The following is a 22,739-nucleotide window of genomic DNA, read 5'->3' as shown; positions in this document are numbered from 1 at the left end:
TAACCACTCCAAAGTAAAAAAGATAAAAACAGATATAACAAACTAATGTCAAGTATCTCAAAGATATGTGATTTTTTTATTAATGTGATGGAATTTTGCAAATATAAAGAAGGAGGTCATTAAACTTTAGATTCAGAAATATATTGAGAGAGGTATTAGTCATACCTGGAGAACAAGGTTTATTCTTTAAGAAAGGCAATAATTGGGCTCCAGTGTAAGATTTCTGCGAAAACTATCCACGTGGAAATGCGTACCTTTCTCTGCTGTTTGTGGAAATGCTGTGACAGGTTTGTCACTCACTCAAGCAGTGGTGCTGCAAAAGCAGCATGGCATTTCTATTTCAAGTGAGTCTGTCGGAGTGCTGCTATAGCAAACCAGCCTCCATTTCTCCTTCAGTACAAACAGCAATCTTCAACATTTCAATCATATCAAACTTCGGGGCAGGGGCGGGGGGGGGGGGGGGGGGGGGGGGGCGGGGAGAAAAGTTCAGAGGTATTGTATCCAAAACACAAAAAAGACTTCTCCAGTTTCACTTCTTTTATCATCCAACAAACACACCAAAAACCCTGCCAAGAAGAAAAGACTTCTTTAAAAAGTAATATTTTCTAAGAATTTCAGAAATCATAATAACAAGACAAAAGCATCAGTTCCAACTGATGGCTGGAAAGTTTAAGACAATTAAAGAAATAACTGTATGGGCTGAAGAACTCTGGGATGTGGAAGTAGCTGATCTGAAGGACTCTGGTTTTTAATGGACTTTTCTGGTAAGCTGTCAAGATGCTTTTCCCCCATGAATTTTCAATCATTTCACAGAGTCTTTTTCTCGCTTGCTGTTTATTCCATTTTGATGGTTACTAAAAATTGTTCCTGTTTCATCTAGATCAGTAATTCCCAAACTGCTCACCAAATACTGATAGCTACAAGGCTGTAATAAGCAAGATCCATTTTCAACAAAACAGTGTGGGTTTTCTAGGCTTTTTTTTTTTTGCATGTGGTATTTTGACCACAACTGAAAATGTTCCTGGGTTTAAAATGGAGCAAACCTATAAAAAAGAATTTCTAGTTCACCAAGAGATAGAAATAGTGTTGCGTTAGGCAGTAACAAAAGTACCAACATCAAGAAGGGAGAGGGTGAAATAATTTACACTGCTGGCTACTATGTTGACTCTTTACAGATGTGAAGCTGGTGAAAGAGTTTCCCACAGTCTGCATCTGGACTGATCCTGTGCATCCCTGCAGTGTGTCCTGGCTCCTGGTCCCTTGAGCATCAAGCTGTGTGCAGGGCTCCTCCTTGTCCCAGCCCAGCTCTTCCTGCAGGTGTGAAGGCCTGATGAAAGACAGTGGCTGTGCTAGCCAAGCCATGGGGGAAAACTCCAATCCATCATCTATGTGCTTGGCTTCTGAAGAGACAGTGTACTGTGGGGGCAAGTTGTAAATCTCCGAGTAACCTGAAAACTCCCTCGGTGCTGTGATTTAGTGTGGGGTGTGACAGGGACTGGATGTGGTGGCTGGAGCAGGAGTTTTGGATGAAGGAAGGACTGAGCCAAAAACAAGAAGCTGAGCAGGAAGAATATCATCTTCAAATAATTAATGTCTTGCTTTTGCCTTTCCCAGTGGCATCTTTTCAAAACAGCATTAGCAGAGTTTGCCCAGCTGTGTTAACACAGTTTCTTTACTAAAACAGGATTCTCTTTCTTATCTTGCCTACTGTTTTGTTATGTAGCATATGGGTTTAGGCTGTGTCAAATTTCATGTGAACCATAATGACACAATAATCAGCCTCAGAGAAGGCAGACAGAAGGAAAGAAGTTCTGGAACTTTACCCTCCCCAGAACCATATTCAGAAGTGAACAAATTATATACTTCACCATTGTTTTCACAGAGCTTAAGTTTCTGGATGTTTGAGGTATAGACACTGATTATTTGGGGGTGGGGGTGGAATTTGGGGAAGTTTTTTAATCGATGGCTCCTTGGCCAGTGACAGAGTGGGCTCATAAAGGCCAGCAGACACGGAGCTGAGAGCCGTGGCTTCCCTATGGGCTTCTGCAGGGGTTTTTCCAGCCCTCTGCCTATTTCCTCAAGCTTAAATCTCTGTCATCTGGCCCCACTAAATCACTTTCCGAGTTCTTCTTCCTATTCTCATTTTTTTTTGCCTGCACTGTCTCAACCTGCATCCATCAGATACGTCATACCAGTCCCACTGGCACATCCACATCCAATGCCAATTCTTCCAGCACCCACCTTCCTTCCCCTTGCATCCCTCTCCTAGTCTCACTGAGCTTTTCATCAGTCACAGATCACCTCCCTGCTCCCTCCTTAGCTCTTTCAGCAGTCTTGCTTCCTCTCTGGCCATTTCCCATCTTTTTGCATCCCAGCATGTATCACACAATTCTTTTCCCTGTTATTTTTCCATTTCCTATTCATCTCTTCCAGATTGCACTAGCTCTAGCAACAAGCTTCTTCATGTTTTTCAACCATTTGCCCAAGTTAGCCGAATAACTCTCTGTGTCTTTTACTAGCTCCTAGTTCCAGTCTCCTTCAACTCTTTTGCTTATTCAGCAAAGTCCTGTTTGCCCTTGACCTGTCTCAGCTCTGGGTCACCATTGCCTCCTAACATTTTAGCCAAAACAGTTTGCAGAACCTGCAAAGGACCTAAAAATATGAAGCACTGGTGAATTTGAAGTGGAGGTGGCATTAGCCTATGTACAACACAGATTGCAATCTCATTAGAGTAACACTCTTTGTTTTGCTGCATACCCATAAAGTGCCAAGGAAGCCATTAGAACCATTTCTTTTTATTTTATTATCTACCAATAGTATAAGTAACTGCCTATTATAACTCAGATCTCTCTGGCTTTGGAGAAAATTGAAGCAGCATCAAGTAATAGAAAAATGGTAATAGAAACAATAAGCCAGATGCTAAGATGGTGTAAATCAGTGTGAATGTACTGAAGACTATGCAGGAATCCCAGTTTGTACTAGCTGAAGATTTGCTCTCTTGAATATATATTTGCTAGTGAGAGGAATGCTAATAGAAAAGTTGTTAAACTGAGGCTAAAAATCTGTTTCATAATAACAGCAACTTGATCAATCTCTTTTCTCTCTAAAGCTTCATTTGTATGCAAAAATAATAGGGTTATTTTTATCATCTAACTATTTCTTATTAAATAAAGATTTATAACACAAGCATACAATGTAAAGATGTCAGTTCACCTACACAGATTATAAACGGAAGTTGTATTCCCTAATAAAAACTACAGATCTATAATTTTTCTATTTATAAAAAAATACATTAAATCTAAGGGTTTGGGGTTTTTTTTGTTATAATTTTAGTTGCTTCTTTTTTTGGGTGTTTTTTTTTTTGTTGTTGTTGTTTTTTTTTTTTTTTTTTTTTTTCCAGTGTAGCCTGAATTGATGTAGTACTAAAGTAAAGTAATTTCTTCCCCTCCTTAAGAGCCTTTAGCTTCTTGTCCTATTTGGATATTCTGATTTCATTTTTCCCTTTTCTTCTTGCAGGACTCTTAATCTCTATTTATTTTTTTAATAGACCTCATGATTATTGAATTATAGTAGGTAATTAACCTGTTTCCATTATGGAAGCTAGTTTATTTACTAATTTCAAATGAACCAATTAATTTTTTATTTATGTTTATTTAAGTGTCATCTGTGTAAAATTATTTTATAGTGTTTATTACTACTTTACTTTTCCATTTCCAACTCCTGGTAGCAACTTTCTCAAGTATAACACAGGGACATAAATTTCATTTGAGGACTAATGTAACTGGTTGATGCATGCCATGGCTGGCTAACTTAACACCAATGCTTTTGCACAATTGATAGAGATAGCCCCCATAGCTTGGCACAGCATAGGGCAGCCAGCTGTATAGTTTCCATGTTTAACAACTTCTATATATATCTGGCTTACACAAAACAGAGCGCAGACCAAGGAGTATTATCTAGGAATCTCTGCACTAGCACAAATTTCATCTTGTGTCTAAAACAGGTGTTTGGTAGAATTGGTAAGAACAAACCTGACAAAATATTTCCTTTTTATTAAATGTAACTTTTCACAGAGACATTTCATTTCAAGTTTTCCACAAGAAAAATCTCTCCACATTCATTGATTACAGATAAAAATCCATATATATATATATATAAAGTTACAGAATGTTGCTGTTTTTTTCATCTTTACAACTTTTACAGACAAATTAAAGTTTTTTCAGGTATCAATATCTTCCAAACCCAAATAGCTTTGCAGTGAAACTTTAATGAATAAAACCACAACAGACCAACAGCCACTTTTCAGTATTCTCCACAATAACATCCAACCTCCAAACATTTTATTTGTGACACTGAGCCTGAGTCACAAAGATGACTTTGGCACTGTATAACTACTGATTGTGATGGCAAACCGCATCCTCAATTACAAAGATGTGAGATTTTTCTTTTATTAGCCTTCCCCTAGTGATTTCAGCAAAGCTTTTTGCAGCCATCTGAACCCACTTAGCTGCTTTAGTGGGGGCTGGCAGAAGCACTGTACTAAAGATATAATAAGCTATACTGTAATTAGACACTGAATGTTCATAACTAAAGTCATTTGTTCTATTCTAGCTGTTGATATTTCCCAGCTTGAATATGCTTTAATTATTTATTTGTTTGTTTATTTGTTTATTTCAATTCTAGAGGGCCACAAAAAATTTCAATCTCCTTATGCAATAGTTAAACACCACAGAAAACATGCATATACAGAACAGAGAGTCTCAGTCCTACAATTAGACAAAAGGGGTGAGGAGGTATGCAATGTACAAATGAATGAAGTGTCTGAAACATCGCAAGTGTGCTGGCAGCTCTAACTTTTAGTTTTTCATGTTGTTTTAGAATCAGAGAAATTTTTTTTGTAACTCTGGTGTTTTTTCACATAGGTTTTCACAATATTTGCTGCATGTCATTCTCTTCTCCTTTCCAAATGACTGATTTGCCTTTGCTTATTCTTAAATGTAGAGAAAGAGAAGCCTGGAAAATTTACATCAAATGCTGAAAAGTTTAAGGAAGTTATGGTATGAGGAGATAAAGGCAGTGCTGGAATGCAGACAAATGTGAGACTACAATGGTATTGCACAGCTGCTACCCACCAATTGTCTAATACAGCATGAGCAGTGAAAAAAAACTGGAACACTTCTAGTTGTCCCTTGTTTCAAAGAATAATGCAACAATACTGCTGCCAGGTTTCATCCCAGCTCTGTAAGCAACTAAATATTTTTGCACCTCTTCTGTTTTCCTTGATGGTCACTACTTGCAGGAGAAAGTCACCAGAGGGTAAATCTAACATTTAACTATATTTCTTTGGCATATTTTCCATATACTGTGAGAGGCTGAATCCATGTTTTCAGAAGTAATGGCATCCCAAGGGAAAAGGAGGTCTGTTTTAACTGCTGCCTTGCAAGCACTCTTTGTTTCACAATTTACATCAGGTATTAAATAAGTGTTTACACAAATTAGAATGGATTTAAGTGCAACAAAGTAAAAACATAAAAAAAGAAAATTAAATGCAAACACCAGACTTTCTAGTGCATCAAATTATTAATGAAAAATTAAGCTACATACAAAATTAACCTTTAAGCATTCAGTGCTCCTATTTGACAGCACTGTATGGTTTTCCTTTAGATATTTCCTTGCTAAACTTGTACTTGCTTTCTAGTGTTTCCTCTGCCTGACAGGAGAGTCTTAAAAAATTAATTCATTCACTGAATAGTGTTCATACACAGTCACAGAAAGGATTTATACAATTTTTTACAGCACGCTCTGGTGAGTAGGTCTGTCAGCCAGGCAGTGTTGTAAGATGGGGCTGTTCTATGGATGCTAGTATTGCAGTGATGCAGCTTGCACATCTATGTTCATGTTTCAACATGACACTGTTGAATTAGCTATTTTTGCATTTTCTTTCCACTGTCTTTGCTTACATTTTGGAGTCTTTAGAAACTGGTCTATACTGAACTGAAACGTTAGTGAGGCTGATGTAGAGGGGATCCCATCCCAAAAAGACCAAGTAACTTTCAGTTTGATTGAACATGATTAGGGTTTCAGAGGTTGGAGAAAACTGGTTTTAACAGACATGTAAAGGACAGAGAATCAGTCTACTATCCCTGCTCCTCTGGAAACGAAGTGTGCAAACACTTAGCACCTTTGTGAACATTTGAGCCAGTCATCAGAATCACTAGGAAGATGAGGACTTGCTATGTACTTTGCATCTGTGCAAAAATATCCTAGGTTGCTTTATTAGGTATTTTTTTCTAATTTCTTTTCTCTTCATCCATGTTTCTACTTCATCTCTCTGTCCCGCTAAGGCTACTGTGCCAGAGAATGAATGATCTCTGGCCATGAGGTTAAGTGGCATATCTCCATACCAATCACGGATAACTGCTCCCAGAGCAGAGTTACCATGTATCTAAGTGTAACACTTGGACCTGGGCCCCTCCAGGTCTGTGTCCAGTCTGGGTTCTGGTGTTATTTCTTGTATCCTGGTGCTTGTTCTTCCATAGAAGAGGGCCTTCTTTCCTGTTGTTTTCCTCTTTTGACTCTCCTGTCCCAGCAGCCATGTTTATAAGCACATAGGTGCTTCCCAGAATTAACTTTCTCTGTCCAGGGCGAAGCTTCATCACGTCCACAATCAGCCAGACCTTCCCTTGCCCTTCTACATGCTGTGCTCTTTGAAATTGCTTCCATCTAGCTTGTCTCATCACTAAAGGAGATTCAATATGAGTAAAACATTTAATTATGAGAAAATATGAAGTATAGTGTATCCTCTTTTCCCCCTCCTGGTATGTGAATTACAGCAGACTTTGTAGGTGCTCTCCTCTGAAGCTTTGATTCATACATGGTGTTGTAACTATGACTCCCAACGTCAAGTCTAAAGCAGTAATTTAGAATTAGTGACTCTCTGCAGCAAGCAGACATGCAAGTGTCTACATCCCAATTAGCAGGGGCTGATCTTTGACTTGTTCATTTATTAAAGCCGTAGGACTGTAGCAGGAAACTAGTGAAGAAAATGTAGGGTGTCTTAGTATATCTGTTTTCAACTACCAAACTGTAATCCCAAATTTTTCTCATCATTATTCCCGTCTGACAAGGTGTTAATTTTCAGACACCAGCTTGAATTCCCCCTTGCTGACTGGATATAAATTGCTCCAGGGATTGCTTTTGATTTGCATTCTCCTATTAATGCTACCATTAGCCTTGATAGCTTTGTTGAGAAGGTTACAGAAAGAAATAAGTGTATTCATCTGGGACCTTGTGCTTTCTTGTTTGGCTTATTTTGAACAGATCTTTCACTGTTGTGAAGAATTAACTGAAATACTGCCTCAGCTTTTACTTGGAAGGCAATGTTTGCTACATTGCTGGAAAAGCTCAGTGTCCTCCTGTCATCTTTGCTCTGTCACTGATTATCTCTTAACATTTATAAGTTGTCCCTCCTCTGGTTTAGATCTGAAAAGAATTTTGCTTGGAAAAGATACAATGCTAGTGTTGTATTATGTCAATTAATTGACTGTCTTTGTCTTTGGTTTGGCTAAGAAAAGATTTGGGAATGGAGAGCTGGAAATGGTGCATTCCAAATACTGGAAAGAGGTAAGGTGCAGTAGGGTAGATGACCTCTCACTTCAGGATTGGCATAGTAATTACCAATATTATTTCTGAGCAGATCAAGAGGAAGTTGCCCAAAGATGTGGAAACTGTATTACAAACACTAGCTACAGATTCATGTAAGAAGCCACAAAGCAGAAACTAAATACTTTGAGTAAGTGATGGCTACAAGAAAATTAAAACAGATATCGCAGTAGCGTGGGCAGAGAAACTGTTTAAAGAACCACAGAGTAGGAACAAGAAGCATTAAATGGCAGTGAACAGAGAAAATTTTTTCTGCCCCTATGGCAATATTGCCATGGGAAGGATGAAAGCATGCACTGAAAAAGGAATAAAGAAAGAGAATAAGTAGGAGAAAAGTAGGAAAACAATTCAGATACTGAAGGTTTTTTCTGTCCAAAGGGACTGCCCACAGAGCCTGAGGAAACCTTGCCAGCAGGCACATACTCACCTGGGTGGAAGAGACCAGAAGGAGGTAGGCTGTGCCATTTGAGTCTGCCCAGTGGTCCCCATGAGCCAGGTGTTGCCATGTTAGAAGGAGCAAAGTACACAATATAAAGTAGAGTTGTACATGGACAGAAAGGAAAAGAGAAAGAGAGAAAGACCCCCACAAAATAAATTTAACAAAGGTATGTTTCAGATGCTCCAAAAAGGCTACACTTAGTTCCTAGCTTGCTGGCAAGTCAACTCATTTGCCTGTGCTTTGCATCCTCAGTAAAATGGTCCTGCTTCATCTGTCACCTATTTTGTTCATGAATGGAAATCATATTGGTTTGAGAAAGGACTTTTATCAGTGCATAATGGGTTTTTTTCCATAGAGGATTCCTGAGCTGTGGCCTTAGTCCACCCCAGAGAGGGGCCTGTCTTTTACTATAGCTCATATGCTCTTTCTCTAAATATATACACACAATATGTAGTCTATCACAAAGTAGTCTGTTGGCTCTGAAGGGAGTGGTAATAATAATAATAAATAATAATAATAATAATAATAATAATAATAATAATAATAATAATAGAGATAAGGCTGAAAATTATAAGAATAGTCAATGTTTTACAGATAGATCTCTAGGTTAGATATAATTGACTCTGAAAGTGAATGAGAGCTATATTTACCCAGTAAATACATGGTTTTAATGCAATTACTGGAACAAGATATTTGCACCAAAGAAAATACAAGCATTTTAGGAGTTACACTAGTGGTTTCTTCCCCAGCTGACAACACACAGGGCATATTTAGCTGGGCAAGGCTGCACAGTTTCTGCCTTTGCTCTGCTGATTTTAGAAATGAGCATATTGGACTGAATTTTCCAACCTTGTCAGTCCAACTCTCACAAGCATTACATTCAATTAGGAAGAAAACCAAAACCAATTTAAAACAAATTACAAAAGGAAGAATCCACAATGAATAAAGTTGCTTGCTCACCGCTGTAATGGCCATCCCACTTCCTCAGCTGCTGGGATTATCTCAAGAGAGTAATGGCAGCTACTGTTTTTTTCAGCTTATCTCAAGTCTCCACGATGTCTCAATTTTCTAAGTATGTGTGTTATAAAACAGCTTTCCTTGTAAATGCAAATGGTATAGGAATGGCCTCTTAATGGCTTATTTTTATGTCCAGTATTAACTTAAGTGTGACTCATTTACCCAGCCTTCTGCTGCATACAGCAAAGGAATCAAATAGTTATTATTATTATAATATTGCCCCATGCAAGTGCCAGGTTATTCAGCGTGTCTCACTTTGTGTTGACTCCTCCAGCATATGCAAGGTTTTTTTATGCTGGCTGTGTGCTGAGTTATTGTGGATTTTTAGTTGCTCCTGATTTCACAAGTGCATCTCAGCATAAATATTATAATTAAAATTGTTTTTATAATAGCTATGCTCAGGTGTCTAAAAGTGACCTCAGCGTGTACTTCTTGAAAATTGTATTGGAAATTAACTCACCCTGGGAAGATATTTGGGACGTATGTGTCCTACTAGCCAGTCAGGTCCCTTTGTAAGTTAGCTTAAAATAAGTATCAAGCCTTTTCTTTTTAATGTTAAATCATTTAGCATCTGTCACTGGATTTGTACCTTCATCTTCTGCTGTGTAGTCAAAGTACTCTATTTATTATTTCCTGCCACAGCTGATCCCATATCCTCTCCATCTATGTGCTATCAGTGCCTCACATCTTCTAGCAGGTGCTGAAATTTGTTCTGTAAATGTTAACAGAAACGGCAGAAGAAATTTGAACATTCACTAGCGAATGTCCTCGTAAAACCAGCAGTTGAAAGAACCCAACGAAAGGCTCCTGCCAGAAACTATTTGATCATAAACCTCTCAAGCAGAAAATTGGCAATCACTGCAGAAACAATTCCTCAGGAAAGTATTCAACTTTCAAATAACCCTGAAACACAACTCAATATCATTTGATTTCCAGTGAGGAACTCTAGCAGTCCATCCCTGCATCAGAAGCCAGTGCAAGGTAAAGACCTGCCTGCTGTTCCCACAGTCCCTGGAAAAGATATGTTTTAGGAAGAAAGAGTGCAAAAAGTCCTTTTTAATATAGGGATGATGATTCTCTACATGTGTTGACCCACAGAGAAGTGAGGAAAACCCAGAAATTCTTGCCTGATTTCTAGAAGTGCCCTGAGGTTTTTGTAAATCCCTGGATGGTTTTGCAGTAAGAAAAATGTATAAACCAGACATGATTAAGATCTGATAATTTCACATTCTTCCTTGCATGCTGCCCATGTGTGTGTGTGTGTGAGTTGGTAAACTCCAGAAGTGGCTGTATGTGTGTGTGTGGCCTGGATGTGGAATACAAAACAGATGTGTGAGCTGGCACATACACGCAGCAGAAGATGAAAGGGGGAAATGGCTGGTTTGGGACCAGCCCCTCACGACTGCACTCCTAGCTGAAAGAAGCTAGAGGCGAGGCAGAAGGCTTTGCAGAAGCCTGCAGGTTGTGAATTATTGTTCCATCTCTCTCAGGTGCAGTATACAGGGAAACAGAAATGGAGGTGGTTTCCTGTGCTCTGGTATGTCTTCATCCACAAATACAAAAGGGTTTATTGCAATATGAAGCAATAAAAACTACTTTCCACACAGATCCAAGAGTTTCAATGGGAAGCTCTACAAACAAGGAGACAGAGCTCTGAGCATACCATTAACATGGGAAACACCTTTTGTTGCTTAGCTAAGAAAAAAATGTACTGAGCTGAAAACACAACAATCAGGTTTTGGGTTGTGAACATAACCAAAGAATGCAGGGAGGTGCGAAACTTATCCAGCAGGCTGAGGTTTTATAAAGGCAAAGTATTAATCATAAGACAGCATTAAATAGACTTAAATGTAAATTTATGTTATGTGTGAACAGAATAGTGTATAATTTTTACAAAGTTCAGTGTACTCAGTTTTTGCTTTACCACCTCATGACCTTCAACATTTATTTCTCTCTGATCCGCTCATTAATATCTACTTTTCAAAAAGATGGCTTTGGAGCATAAATTAAGTTCCATAATTGTAGACTATGACCACTAATTTTATATGTGCCTAAATCATATGAGTGACTTGCTATGGAAGAATGTTTTGAAAAAACTTAGTTTACATTTTGGAGTGATCAAAATTAGCAGAGGCATCATTTAAAAAAAGATCATTTTCAATCTACCACATTGGTCTTCATGGCATTGGCTCCTGATTTTGACCAACAAGGGAAACTGTGAAGGACTGAAAGTTATTCAACCACGTTGAGTAAGCTCAGCTCCCAAATATGCAAATATTTCTTTTCTGTAGAAGAAATGCAGTCAATCTGTGGATTGCCTCAAGTCCTGTCCTCTGTGCAAATGGACTTCAGCAAAGCTGATTTTTCAGAAGATGTGTTGATACATGCTCATGCATTAGATATCAGGGATTAAGCGTGCAAGGGTATGTGTGTGTATATATTTGTATGGTAGAGGAATGAAGTGTGACAACTGCTGGTGACAAGACCAAGGTAGTCTTTCACATGTATGCTTTTTCTGCCTCAGGTAGTAACAGAAATGAAAAAAAAATTACATAGGAGTGGAATGAAGTGTTTTAATTTTGCAGTGCATAATATACAGCTGGAGGCAGTAATAAGGCAAATACCAAAGGGATTAAATATCTTTTGAATATCTGAAAACCAGTCCATAATAGAAAAGATTTAATAATTAGAATTTCATCTTTAATGCACATCAGTGTAGAAGATTCCAGTCAACTTTTTAGCTTCCAGCTTTCTTAAGCATAGAAGTCAAATGCTGCATATAAGTAGATTTATATTTAGGTATTATTGAAATGATATGCTGATTATAGTATACAGTTTATTGACTGAAAAAGCAGTAGGACCTTTCAAATATTTTAGTAATGTTTAAAATAACACGGAAAATGAATAGTATTTGTGACTACTGGAATATAAGAAGGTGGGAGTTTATGATATATTCTTGCCTAACACAAGTTCTTAACTATTCATAACTCTCCAGCAGAAATGTATTTTTTTTTCACTCTTGGTAGGACAACATTCTGCTATAGAATTTATAATATTTTTTGTATGGATCATATAAGGTACAGTTTTAATCTTACCAATATTTAATAAAAAACAGTGTATGACTAGGGAAACTGAGGTAGGAAGGTTAACTAGCTTATTTTGAGGAAACATATTTTATCACTTCTCTCAGTTTAACTTAACTGTCAGCTTAACTTAATAATAAGAATTATTGTACAGCTTTGTCAAGCATATTTCCAACTTCTCTCTCCTCACACGCTCTTATGATCTTTATGAGTTGCCTAGCACCCACTGTGGTATGATTTTAATTTTTTAGAATTATTGTTACTGTTATTGTGTTAATTTCACAAAAAATATTGTAATAGAGGGGGAGGCTCTCTGACAGATCTTGGAGAAAAGCTTTCCCTGATTCTTCCCTTATCATAAGCTCTTAAATCCATAAATGTCAAGTAAACATTTATGTAACAGAAAATGAAATTACAACAGATTATGATGAAAATGCAGATTATTACTTAGGCACTGACACATTAATTATAGAGACAGTCCAACATTTTATTTCATGTAGCTGCAGGATGTAAATGCCTGAGACAGATATCTAAGACAGTTCAGATGAATTATGCCTGGGCAATGCTTGTATTTTCCCTCATTGATTATAACAGGAGCTAAAGGTGATTAGTTTAGATTCAGAGACCTAATTTCTGACATGTTGAGCTAATGAAAGATAAATCCTGGCATCTGCTGGTGCTACCAGTGGTGACATTTTGTACCGTTCTTTTTAACTACCCCACATAAAATTGCTTAGCAGTATACCTGCTTTTCTTCCATATTTTTATTAGATGGGTTGACAGTGTGTGAATATTCATTTCTACTAAAACCAAGGAACTTTGCAGTCCTGAGAACAGTAATTATTAACTGCAACTCCAAAGACAGCTTCCATTAATCACCAGCTATTATTTTGTTCCAAGACCTATAAATGAACAATTTTCTAATTTGTCAATATTTGATAGAGGTTTGTTGTTTTGGGATTTTTTTAAGATTTAGGTCAATCCCTTCTGGATTAGTGCCAGTACTCACACTAGCACTGGATCAGTTGGCAGCATGTCTTTGATGCTCAGTCACATTTGCTGTTCACCATCAATACAGGTGGTTTCACAGGTCTCAGGTCAGGCCTGTTCTCTGTTTACTTATTGCTCAGTGAACATGAGCTTAAATGTCCAATAATCACTGAGAGCATTTTTTAAAACTGGTGATGTATTCAGTGCAAGGTCTGTCACACTGATTATCTTTCCTGAAGTATTAACCTTCTATAGTCGCCCAGGACTGGGGACAGCCATCACCTAGATAGGATCTTCCAGTCCTCTCAAATAACTTTTATTTCACTGGAGAGCCAAGCACCGCTTACTAAAACATGGCTGCTGGTTTCTTTTGTATTATTTCATTAAATTCTTGTGGGGTATCGTATATTGTTTACTCTAGTTCTGGCCTCAAGTTTGAATTCTGATCAAGTGTGTTCACTGACATGGCATGGGCTCAGAAAGCCAAAAGTGCCAATGTTCATTCTTGTTCTCTGACTTTGACTGTGGCTCAAGATTTGGTTTAGGGTGACCGATAGGAAATTCAGATACTATATTTGCCTAGTCATTATTTGGGAGAATTCAAGAATGAAATGTTTTGGATCCTTTGAAACATCTCTCACTGTATCTAAATTATATTCTATGAACAACTCGGCTGCCATCAGCGACCAAAGGTAGAGACCAATAAAGTTATCCCAATTAAACTAAAAGTCACTCAGGGTTTCTGGACAAAACTCCAAATTAATTTAACCTTTTTCATGTTGATTTCTATGTCCATGCACATCATAACATACTTGTTTCATATAAGGCTACAAACTGCTCCAGGAGGTAACGATGAACCTTGTTGAAAGAGGAGCTGGTGGTCTGTGCTGTGCATCCCAGAGCCTGCAGCTCAAGACACAGTAGCATAAAGTGATGCTGAACTGTTGTGCCCTTCCAGTGGTGCTGTGTTGGTGGCTGCCCTGTCTCTGTTGGAAACATTTAATTACAGCGGCTACAAGAACAGCTGCAATTTCTGAAACAGTGTCACTAGCAGCCTAGCCTTGACACGCCCCTCTTTCAAAACCCTTTAAGGCTTATCCAACATTGTCTCCTTAGTAGAAAAGAGGCCTGTCCAGACCAAGGGTGTAGGGACTTGAAAGGAAATACTGTTGCAATACTGTTCTCAAAGATGCATGCTCAATCCTTTCATAGTTGCTTTGTGCTCTCCATACAGTGTAAATGCAGTCTGTTTGTGGTCTAGTACCCTCACACTGTATGTGCAGTGTGTGGTGCATTTCTATTATATATGATGCATTTTTTCCATGTTCAGTCATTAAAAATAATATTTTCGTTGTTACCTTTTATTTTTAGTTCAGCCTTAGGAGGACCAGTCATTAAATGGATTTCACCTGAAGCATCTGTCAATGGAAAATGAAGAAATCAAGAGTTCTGTTTGCAGATATGGTTAATACGCCTAAGGGGGAAATACAATTATGTTTATTTTTTTGCCCAGGTTCTTGCTTTTCTATCTTTTTCTGTTTGTCCGTATGAAATCCACTAATACATATTTGTTTATTTGACTACTGTGAACAGTTTTTTTCTGCTTGTCTTTGGTCTGTTCTGAAAACAAAACAAAATAACCTATTTTCAGCATGTTCTGATTGCATCAAAATCAAGGACTACTGCAGATAGTTTTGAGGCATTGCATATGCACATTAATGATGCATATGAATAGCTACCCAAACCTCTCATTTTAATTATCTCTCATAAAACAACTTTTGTAGTTTCTTCCTCAGGATCTGTTTTGTAGTAAACCCACAAAAGTGGACTGACTTGTTTTTGAGAGAAATTTCCTGTGAGGTGGTGTCTTTTACTGGTGGTATCTTGCTGTGAGGGGAGTTGTAGGAAAAAAAAAAAAAAAAAAAAACAGATAACCTGTTGAGGCAGGCAAACCATTGACATCTGTCCTGAAATCTGCTTTAGGAGAGCAGAAAATGCTGGAAAGTGTCAATAGAAGTAATCCAGAAGTGTTAGTTTACAGAAAAACTCTGTTTAATTTGTGGAGACTTTGAAGGGATGACAATGAATTGCCTCATGAGACCTGATACAGTGAGGCTGGCTGACTCCAAGGAGTCCAAAAAATACCCAAAAAGATATAGGAAATGAAAAGCATCCACTGAAGCCCCTTGCCAATGAACTTGTGAAGGGTAAGATTAGAAAGAAGAAAGAACAATGTTCAGGGATCCTGGGAAGTAAGTTTTACCATGAAATCTGCAGCAATGGGGCAGCAACAGGCAGCAATGAAGTCCAAAGACAAGGAAAAACTGACCCTGTGTGTAATATTTCAAGAAGAGGTGCATCTACAGGAAAACAACAGAATAATTCAAAATACCTACAAGTGATTGTGGATGATACCTGATACTTAAAAAAAAGCCTTTATTTTTACTAGTGGTTGACAGTTGCCTTTTAGGAAACAAATTGCAAATATGTCTGTTTTCTCAGCTACTTATTTTTCTATATTCTTAAAGAAAAGCAGCTTTCTAACTGCTTCTAGAAAGCAGATAAGGACTTATCTGGAGCTCTTAATCTGCAGAGCAGAGCAGCCAAGGTGCTGTGCACTAGAATGATGTTCTCCCATTTTCTCGCAATACCTATCTCCAAAGATAGGCCGATAAATTTGGGAAACAGATGACTGGCTTTTCAAAGGACACAAGGAAATTAGTTGAATGCAAAGATGCGTGAAGATAATGGGGGCCCCTTTAACATACTTTTTCCATATTCTGTGTATAGGGATGTTTTACTGGTTTCTAAATTTGAATTTCTAACCCTTCCTCAGAAGTCTCAGAGCTTTCTGATGTTCCTGTACAAAGTCAAATGGATAGTTAATACTGAAGTATTGTGTTTACTGCTGAAATATTTAAGAATGCAGTAATGACCTTCTCTTCTGGAATGTAAGGTGACTTACATCAGGACACTACTGTGTACATGGACATGGACATGGAGTAAGCATTTAGAAGAAGGTGGTGAGACCCTGTGGGCAAACTACAGATGTGCTAGAAGCTAGTCTATCCATTGTAGTACAAGTGGCTCTACTCCCTTCTTCCAGGAACTGTGTACCTCCTGTGCTTGACTTAGCATAGAGCTTGCTTGCTTCCTTCCTTCGTCCATATAGTCATGGGCCTGAAATTCCCATTCCATACTGCATCCCTGCATTGCCCTGGCCTGCCTGCATCTCTGCCTCTCACTCCTTGCCTCTGCCTCCACACGTGGGTGGCACTCACTGACCTTGGGAGAGCAGCTGGTTGCAGCCATCTACTTGTCTTGCAGTCACGCTGGGCCAGGTCTGGACTGAGGACCACCACAGGAATTGCGTGTGTACCTGGAAACTGCTGGGCTTCCTGATGTGACACTCCTTGCTACCAGGACTAAACTTCTCTCTTCATGTAGTGTCAGGGGATTTGCTGCTTTTGTGACAGATGTCAGTTAGGCAGTCAAGGGCAGCCAGAGGGACCATTGAAATGGAGGACTGCATGGAACTCTGTGCTCTGCAGTGTGCAGTGTGGTTCTTAGAAGTATGGCAAGGTAACAAGTGTCCCTTACTCCTGGTTTCAGCATACTTTGTTTTCTCTACTTTCAGATTAAATTAAGTTCCCTGATTGTGATGTTGAACCCCAGGAATAGAAGGACAAGACCTCTCTTAAGCCACAGAGCATCATCAGTGATGCTCACCTGGGGGACTGGATCCAAGGGGAAATGAACAACTGTTTGGCATGTATCATCATGATTCCACTTTTACCAATGGTGAGTACAATACAAACCCGATCTCTTTGCAGATATCCTCCCATAACAACAACCTGCATTTCAATCACTTGAAAAATACCTTTAAAAAACATTTTTATCTGTGTTATAAAGCTACTGTTTCTGAGACAGTCACAACAGGCAGATCTCTTCAAACAATCTCCTGGTTCCACTTCATGCTGACAATAAACTCTGAAATAAACAAAACCAGAATTACATTAAGGTCCCACTTTTCCTTGCTGTTTCTGCAGGGTGTTTATTTTCTTAGTACTCTTCATTCTTTGGAGCTGGAGTACCAAGACAGTCACAGTCAGAGTGGTTGAGGGCAAGAGGTGGGGTTTTTTCAGCTCATACTCTACAGAGATGAGGTTTAGGATTTGTGAGAATAAGGGAAGATGAACCACTTCATTTTATTTGAGCTTTCATCCTCTTGTAAGAAATAATTTGCATGTAGGGGTGCTTACAAAAATGTTATTTCCTGAAATTTTTGTAAAGCAATAGAATATAATGAAGCAATTTACATATACTGAGCCACTCATCAGCAAGGTGAAAGAAAAGTCCATGATATTAATGAATATCTTGGTAAGCTAGATTTTTTCAACAAGCATTCAATAAATTAAAGTGGTTCTATTTGACACTTGAATACCAAATTTAATTTTGCTTTTGGATTAGGGTTGTTCTTATCACTCAAACTTCTTTTTTCTTTTTTTTTTTTTCTTTTTTTTTAATTCAGAGAGTGTGCAAAGTTGAGAAGTTAGGTCATTGAAGTTCTCTGACACAATATCTGGAGTTTCAGGTCAATTAAGGATTTGAACTATCTCTCCGTAGCAGGAAGTCACTATCTGTGTTCAGCTCATTGATAAGTAGGAGTTTCACCTTTTCTTCTGTTGCTATGATCAAAGAGTATATGAAAAATAAGTTATTAGTCTTTGGGGCTCAATAAGGAATGCCTCCACTGTACTGAGGTTTGCAATAATGACTTTATGCTTCTCAGAAGAACATGCTCTGAGAACATATGAAAAATAAGGAGGAAGACATGAAACTAAAAAAATAAAATTGTGTTAAAAATTAAGGTATTGATAAACGCATAGATTTAGCTCTATTTTTAAACCTGTTGAATGTTAGCTCCATTTCACTGGAAAGTGAATTTCAAAAGCGACATTTTTCTAAGACAGGGGAAATGGTCCATCTGAACTATGCACATTGCTCATGAATGAAAATCTGCTGCAGGTGAGATCAATAATTAGATGGGTTTCATTCACTGCTTCATTTTGAGTCTTCTTTTAAGAAGCTTATATATGTAAATGTTGGTTTGCTCTTTATGTCATGAATGTATGAGAACTCTTGACCAGCAGGTCGAGGGAGGTGATTGTCCCCCTCTACCCTGCTCTTGTGACACCCCACCTGCTTTAAGCTCTGGAGCACCCAGCATAAGAAGGACATGGGCCTGTTGGAATAAGTCCAGAGGAGGACCATGGAGATGATCAGAAGGCTGGAGCACCTCTCCTATGAAGACAGGCTGACAGAGTTGGGGTTGTTCATCCTGGAGAAGAAAAAGCTCTGGGGAGACCTTATAGCAGCCTTCCAGTACCTAAAGGGGGCCTACAAGAAATCTGGAGAGGGACTTTGTAAAAAGGCATGCAGTGGTAGGTCAAGGGGGAATGGCTTTAAGCTGAAAGAGGGTAGATTTAGAGCATATATGAGGAAGAACTTATTTCCTGTGAGGGTGGTGAGACGCTGGCACAGGCTACCCAGAGCATCTGTGGATGCCCCATCCCTGGAAGTGTTCCAGGCCAGGCTGGATGGGGCTGTGAGCAACCTGGTCTGGTGGAAGGTGTCCCTGCCCATGGCAGGGGGCTTGGAACTAGATGATCTTTGATGTCTCTTCCAACACAAACCATTCTATGACTCTATGAATTGACACTACTGTGCATAAGGGATAGAATATCTTATTCAGAACAGTGGGAGAACTCAACATTTTAAATCAACAGACTTTAATATATGCTGTTATGGGGGCAAAATTACTTTCTCTTTTACACTTTACTCAGAGTTTGATGCCTGAGTTTGTTTATTCTGCTGGATAGAGAAGGTCCTAGATTTCATTTTTTTTTTGCTGTTTGTGGAGGCAACACTTAACCCAGAAAGTGTCAGTTCTTTGTGTTCACAGCACATTTCTATTCGCACATATACGTTTGAAAAAGAGTGTGTGAACAGAGTAAGGTATTAATAACAAGAGATTAGCTACAACACCAATTGACTAGGCAATTTTAATTCATTTAAATAAATACAGAAGAATCAAGAGCTTTTTTTAGATGCATTGCCTAAGCTGTCTGCTTTAAACCAAAACAAAAAGAAAACAAACCAACCAACCAAACAAAGCAAAACAAGCAAACAACAACAATTTTCTTTTTCTTTTTTTTTTTTTTTTTTTTTTAACCTGCAGAAAAGAGGGGTGTTAAGGTTTTACTAATTAAGATTTGGTGCATTCTTGCAATCTATCTAAGTACATTTTCTGTCAATAGATTTGTTAATCTTGCAAAACTGAATTGGTTTGCTTTGCTTTTCTATGTACTTCTGACCTACCTCTAGGCACAGAAATTTATGACAGATTTGTTTAACTTTTTTATCTGTTAAAATTGTAATGCTCCTGGAGTTTGTGAACAATGCAATAACAGTTTATATTATCAAGGAAGTACCAGATCTATTGTAGTTTCTTTCAAGGGTAATGACACTTTCTATTATCTCTGTCAAAGTACTATTGTGAATTATCTGAATGAATGTAGCCTTTTTTTGTGTGTTCATAAACTGATCCAGAATTTTATGGAAATGATCATTACTTGCAAGCATTTGCCAAACAGCAAACCCATTTTATGTTATGGATTATTTACAAATTGTTTGTATGAATTCTCTATGTGCCTGGTCACCTTGCTGGTAGTACTTCTTTTTCGTTCCTGCATGGAAGTATCTTTTAAAACCTGTGGTTTATCAGTAACGGGGGGGGGGGAAGTACATGCTGAATCCTCTGCTGCATATGCAAATATACTTCTTTCTGCATATGAAAAGGTACTGGATGAATAATAACAGAAACAAAATCCCATTAATAATAATAAAATAAAAATAAAAATTGCTGGACCACACAGCTTTTTGTGACTGATATTCAAATAGATGTTTGCAAAAACATCTTCTTGGATGTTTTGCAAGAACATCTTTATCTTTTTGGAATATCTATGGCTGGATGGATTATAGGTTTGAAGTATGTCTCCTGTTTACATTCCTCCTTTAGTATAAGGTAACTTGTTGAATTGCATTAAGCTTGTCTTGCAAGCCTTTCTATCAAGCTTATCAAATGAACCAGCTTAACCTCCTTATTCAGCCTTACACTGCTCCAGCTATATGTTAGAGTTATTAGAAACTTTGTTACTTTTAGCAGCTTTTGGAAACCCACAGATGTTTTTTGACCTAGGTGTTTTCTTTTGCACAGAATTAAACAGCTGTGCGAGCAGGGATAGAGAGCTGAGTGTGGGAAGAAGGCTGACATAGGAAGATGCCTGTTAGCTCTAACAGTTGTGTTCATTCAGTGCATGTTGAAGCTTCAATGGTGTGAACAATATCTTGTCCTGCTTAAACAACAGCAAAATATGAAATGAAATATGCATTCATTACTGTCTTATACAATCTCTCTTGGAGCAGTAGATGACAATGGCATGTGTCCATCTCAGATAACAACACCCCCTCACACATTTTCTGCTGCACTAAAAAACAAGTAGAAAATAGTATCTGAAGAGTTTTTAACCTAATTTTTAATGTCCCCAAATAAGCATCTTATTAGCTTCTCTACATGCAAATTTATTTCTTCCTTTTTTATGTTTAAAATTTCTTGGAGTGAAGAACCAACAAAACTGCTTAGAGAAACTGTTGGCTTTTGAAATCCAGATTTAAGCTCCATAGTCTCTTATTGTCGTCCTAATTATTTGCCTTCTATACATCTATCAGTTGAAATGGAATCTGCACCAGCCTGACTCAAGGGGGTAAATGAGGGAGCATTCTGACAAGAGCATGTTTATGACTAAGCCTTGTAGAGCATAACTGAGATTGAACCAATGGGGGTCTAAGGAAACCAAGAAAATAAACCATTTCTCAAAAATAAAAAGCCTTCCTATAACCTTTTTGAAAAAAATTATACAAGAATATGTCAGGTGTCTAAGTCCACAACATCCTCAAATAAAGGAGAAGAGCCAAAAGGCAGCTGAATTGAGACACTATAATGGGTACAGTAAAGGGAGGAAGGCAAAGCTGATTCAAGGTTTAGTTGCCTCCATTAGCTATGTTGCAAACCCACCAACAGACTAAGCCTGCAATGCCACTCAATGAAAACCTTTTTGTTAATTTTAATTACTTGAAACAATTCAAAAGTAGTGCTTTATTGCCTAAAAAGATTGGGTTAGATGGAATCTGATACTTTTAAATGAACAGTTTGATGGACAATTTAGGAATAGAATGGAAGTTTGGACTACCAGATCTGTGTCAGAATGATCCTGTTCTAGTGTTTTTCCTTACCGAGCTCTACAACCAAATTCTAAAATAACTTCAGATTAAACAAATTTAATCTTGGATGTATCTCCTTGAAAATATGTTTCTTCTAAAATTCAGAGTGATTTTTCTTTTGTCCATATTCCCTCTGGGCTACTGATGTCTGTGTGAATATTTAATATCCTATGGTATCTGATCCCTGGGGAGATTTTCCTCAGACAAGTAAGGCTTGGGATGCTTATGATTATCAGTGCTGTTCTTTACCCAGGCAGGTGTGAATACATGTAGAACAGGGAAGAGACCACAATCTGCTGTGCATATTTTGTCAGCACACTGCTTGCAGTTGGAACAGCCGTGAATGAGGCCACATCAAAGAAAAGAGAGTGCTATACAATTACTCTGCCATATATACTGCTCATGTATTTGCCCCATGTTGAAAAAGCTACTTTAGAAACTCTTGGAAAGTTTAAAAAGATACAGCTTGGACAATTTATTCTCTCTTCTACAATCCATCACCTGCTTAATCTTTTCTATGACGGACCAGGATCTCCTTTTAAACGATGTGATTGCTTCAAAATCCCTTTGCAGCAAGGCACTTACTTACCTCTATTGGGTATGTAATGACTTAACTCTGGTGAAAGCTTGGTGACACCTTGCACACATACAAACGCCCTGCTTCAGCCTCCTTGTGACAACCACTGTGGCCAGAATGACACCTAAAAGCTGAACAAATCTTGAACACTGCAGCTAAGGCTTTCATTGGCAAAGAAGCTAGAATATATTAGGAGCTGTGACAAGGTACATACTATTGTGAAGGTACTTCATAACTCTAAAGACAGAGGCTGGCTGTTGCAGTTTATATGGGTTTTTCTAAACATTACCATGGGTGTTTTATCTCCTAGGTGAGGCCACGGCTGAAAAGTCATCCAGGTGAAGGTGACCTACAGCTACTTTAACACCCCTTCCTAATTCTATATGATGTCATCTGACCACGAGTCTTACCCCAGCCATGAAGCCATGTGAAAGAGATGCATTAGTAGAAATGCAGTAAATAGAAAAAAAAACAAACAAACAAAAAAACAACCTTCTTTGGAAAGTACAACACACTTTCTTTTTGTGTATAATCACTTTCAGTCCCAGCACTCAATCCAGAGGTAGGAGTGTGGAGTCTCCTGTGCTCGCTTTGCAAACTGGCCATCTACCCCGAGAGATGGAGACAG

At 38.2% G+C, this 22,739-nt stretch overlaps 1 long non-coding RNA gene across 1 annotated transcript in view; it reads left to right on the top strand.

Moving 5' to 3' along the window:
* LOC308064511 overlaps positions 1–20,869 on the top strand; it is a 48,662-nt gene extending 27,793 nt beyond the window's left edge. The window contains exon 2 of the long non-coding RNA XR_013928417.1: positions 1,176–20,869. This is a non-coding gene — a long non-coding RNA (uncharacterized lncRNA). The remainder of the gene's footprint in view (positions 1–1,175) is intronic.
* Positions 20,870–22,739: the final 1,870 nt, after the last annotated feature.

Source organism: Falco punctatus, assembly GCF_963210335.1.
Source record: "Falco punctatus genome assembly, chromosome: 5".
NCBI classification, from domain to species: Eukaryota; Metazoa; Chordata; class Aves; order Falconiformes; family Falconidae; genus Falco; species Falco punctatus.
The sequence above is the reverse complement of the archived record's forward strand: the minus strand, read 5'-3'. Positions and strand labels throughout refer to the sequence as shown.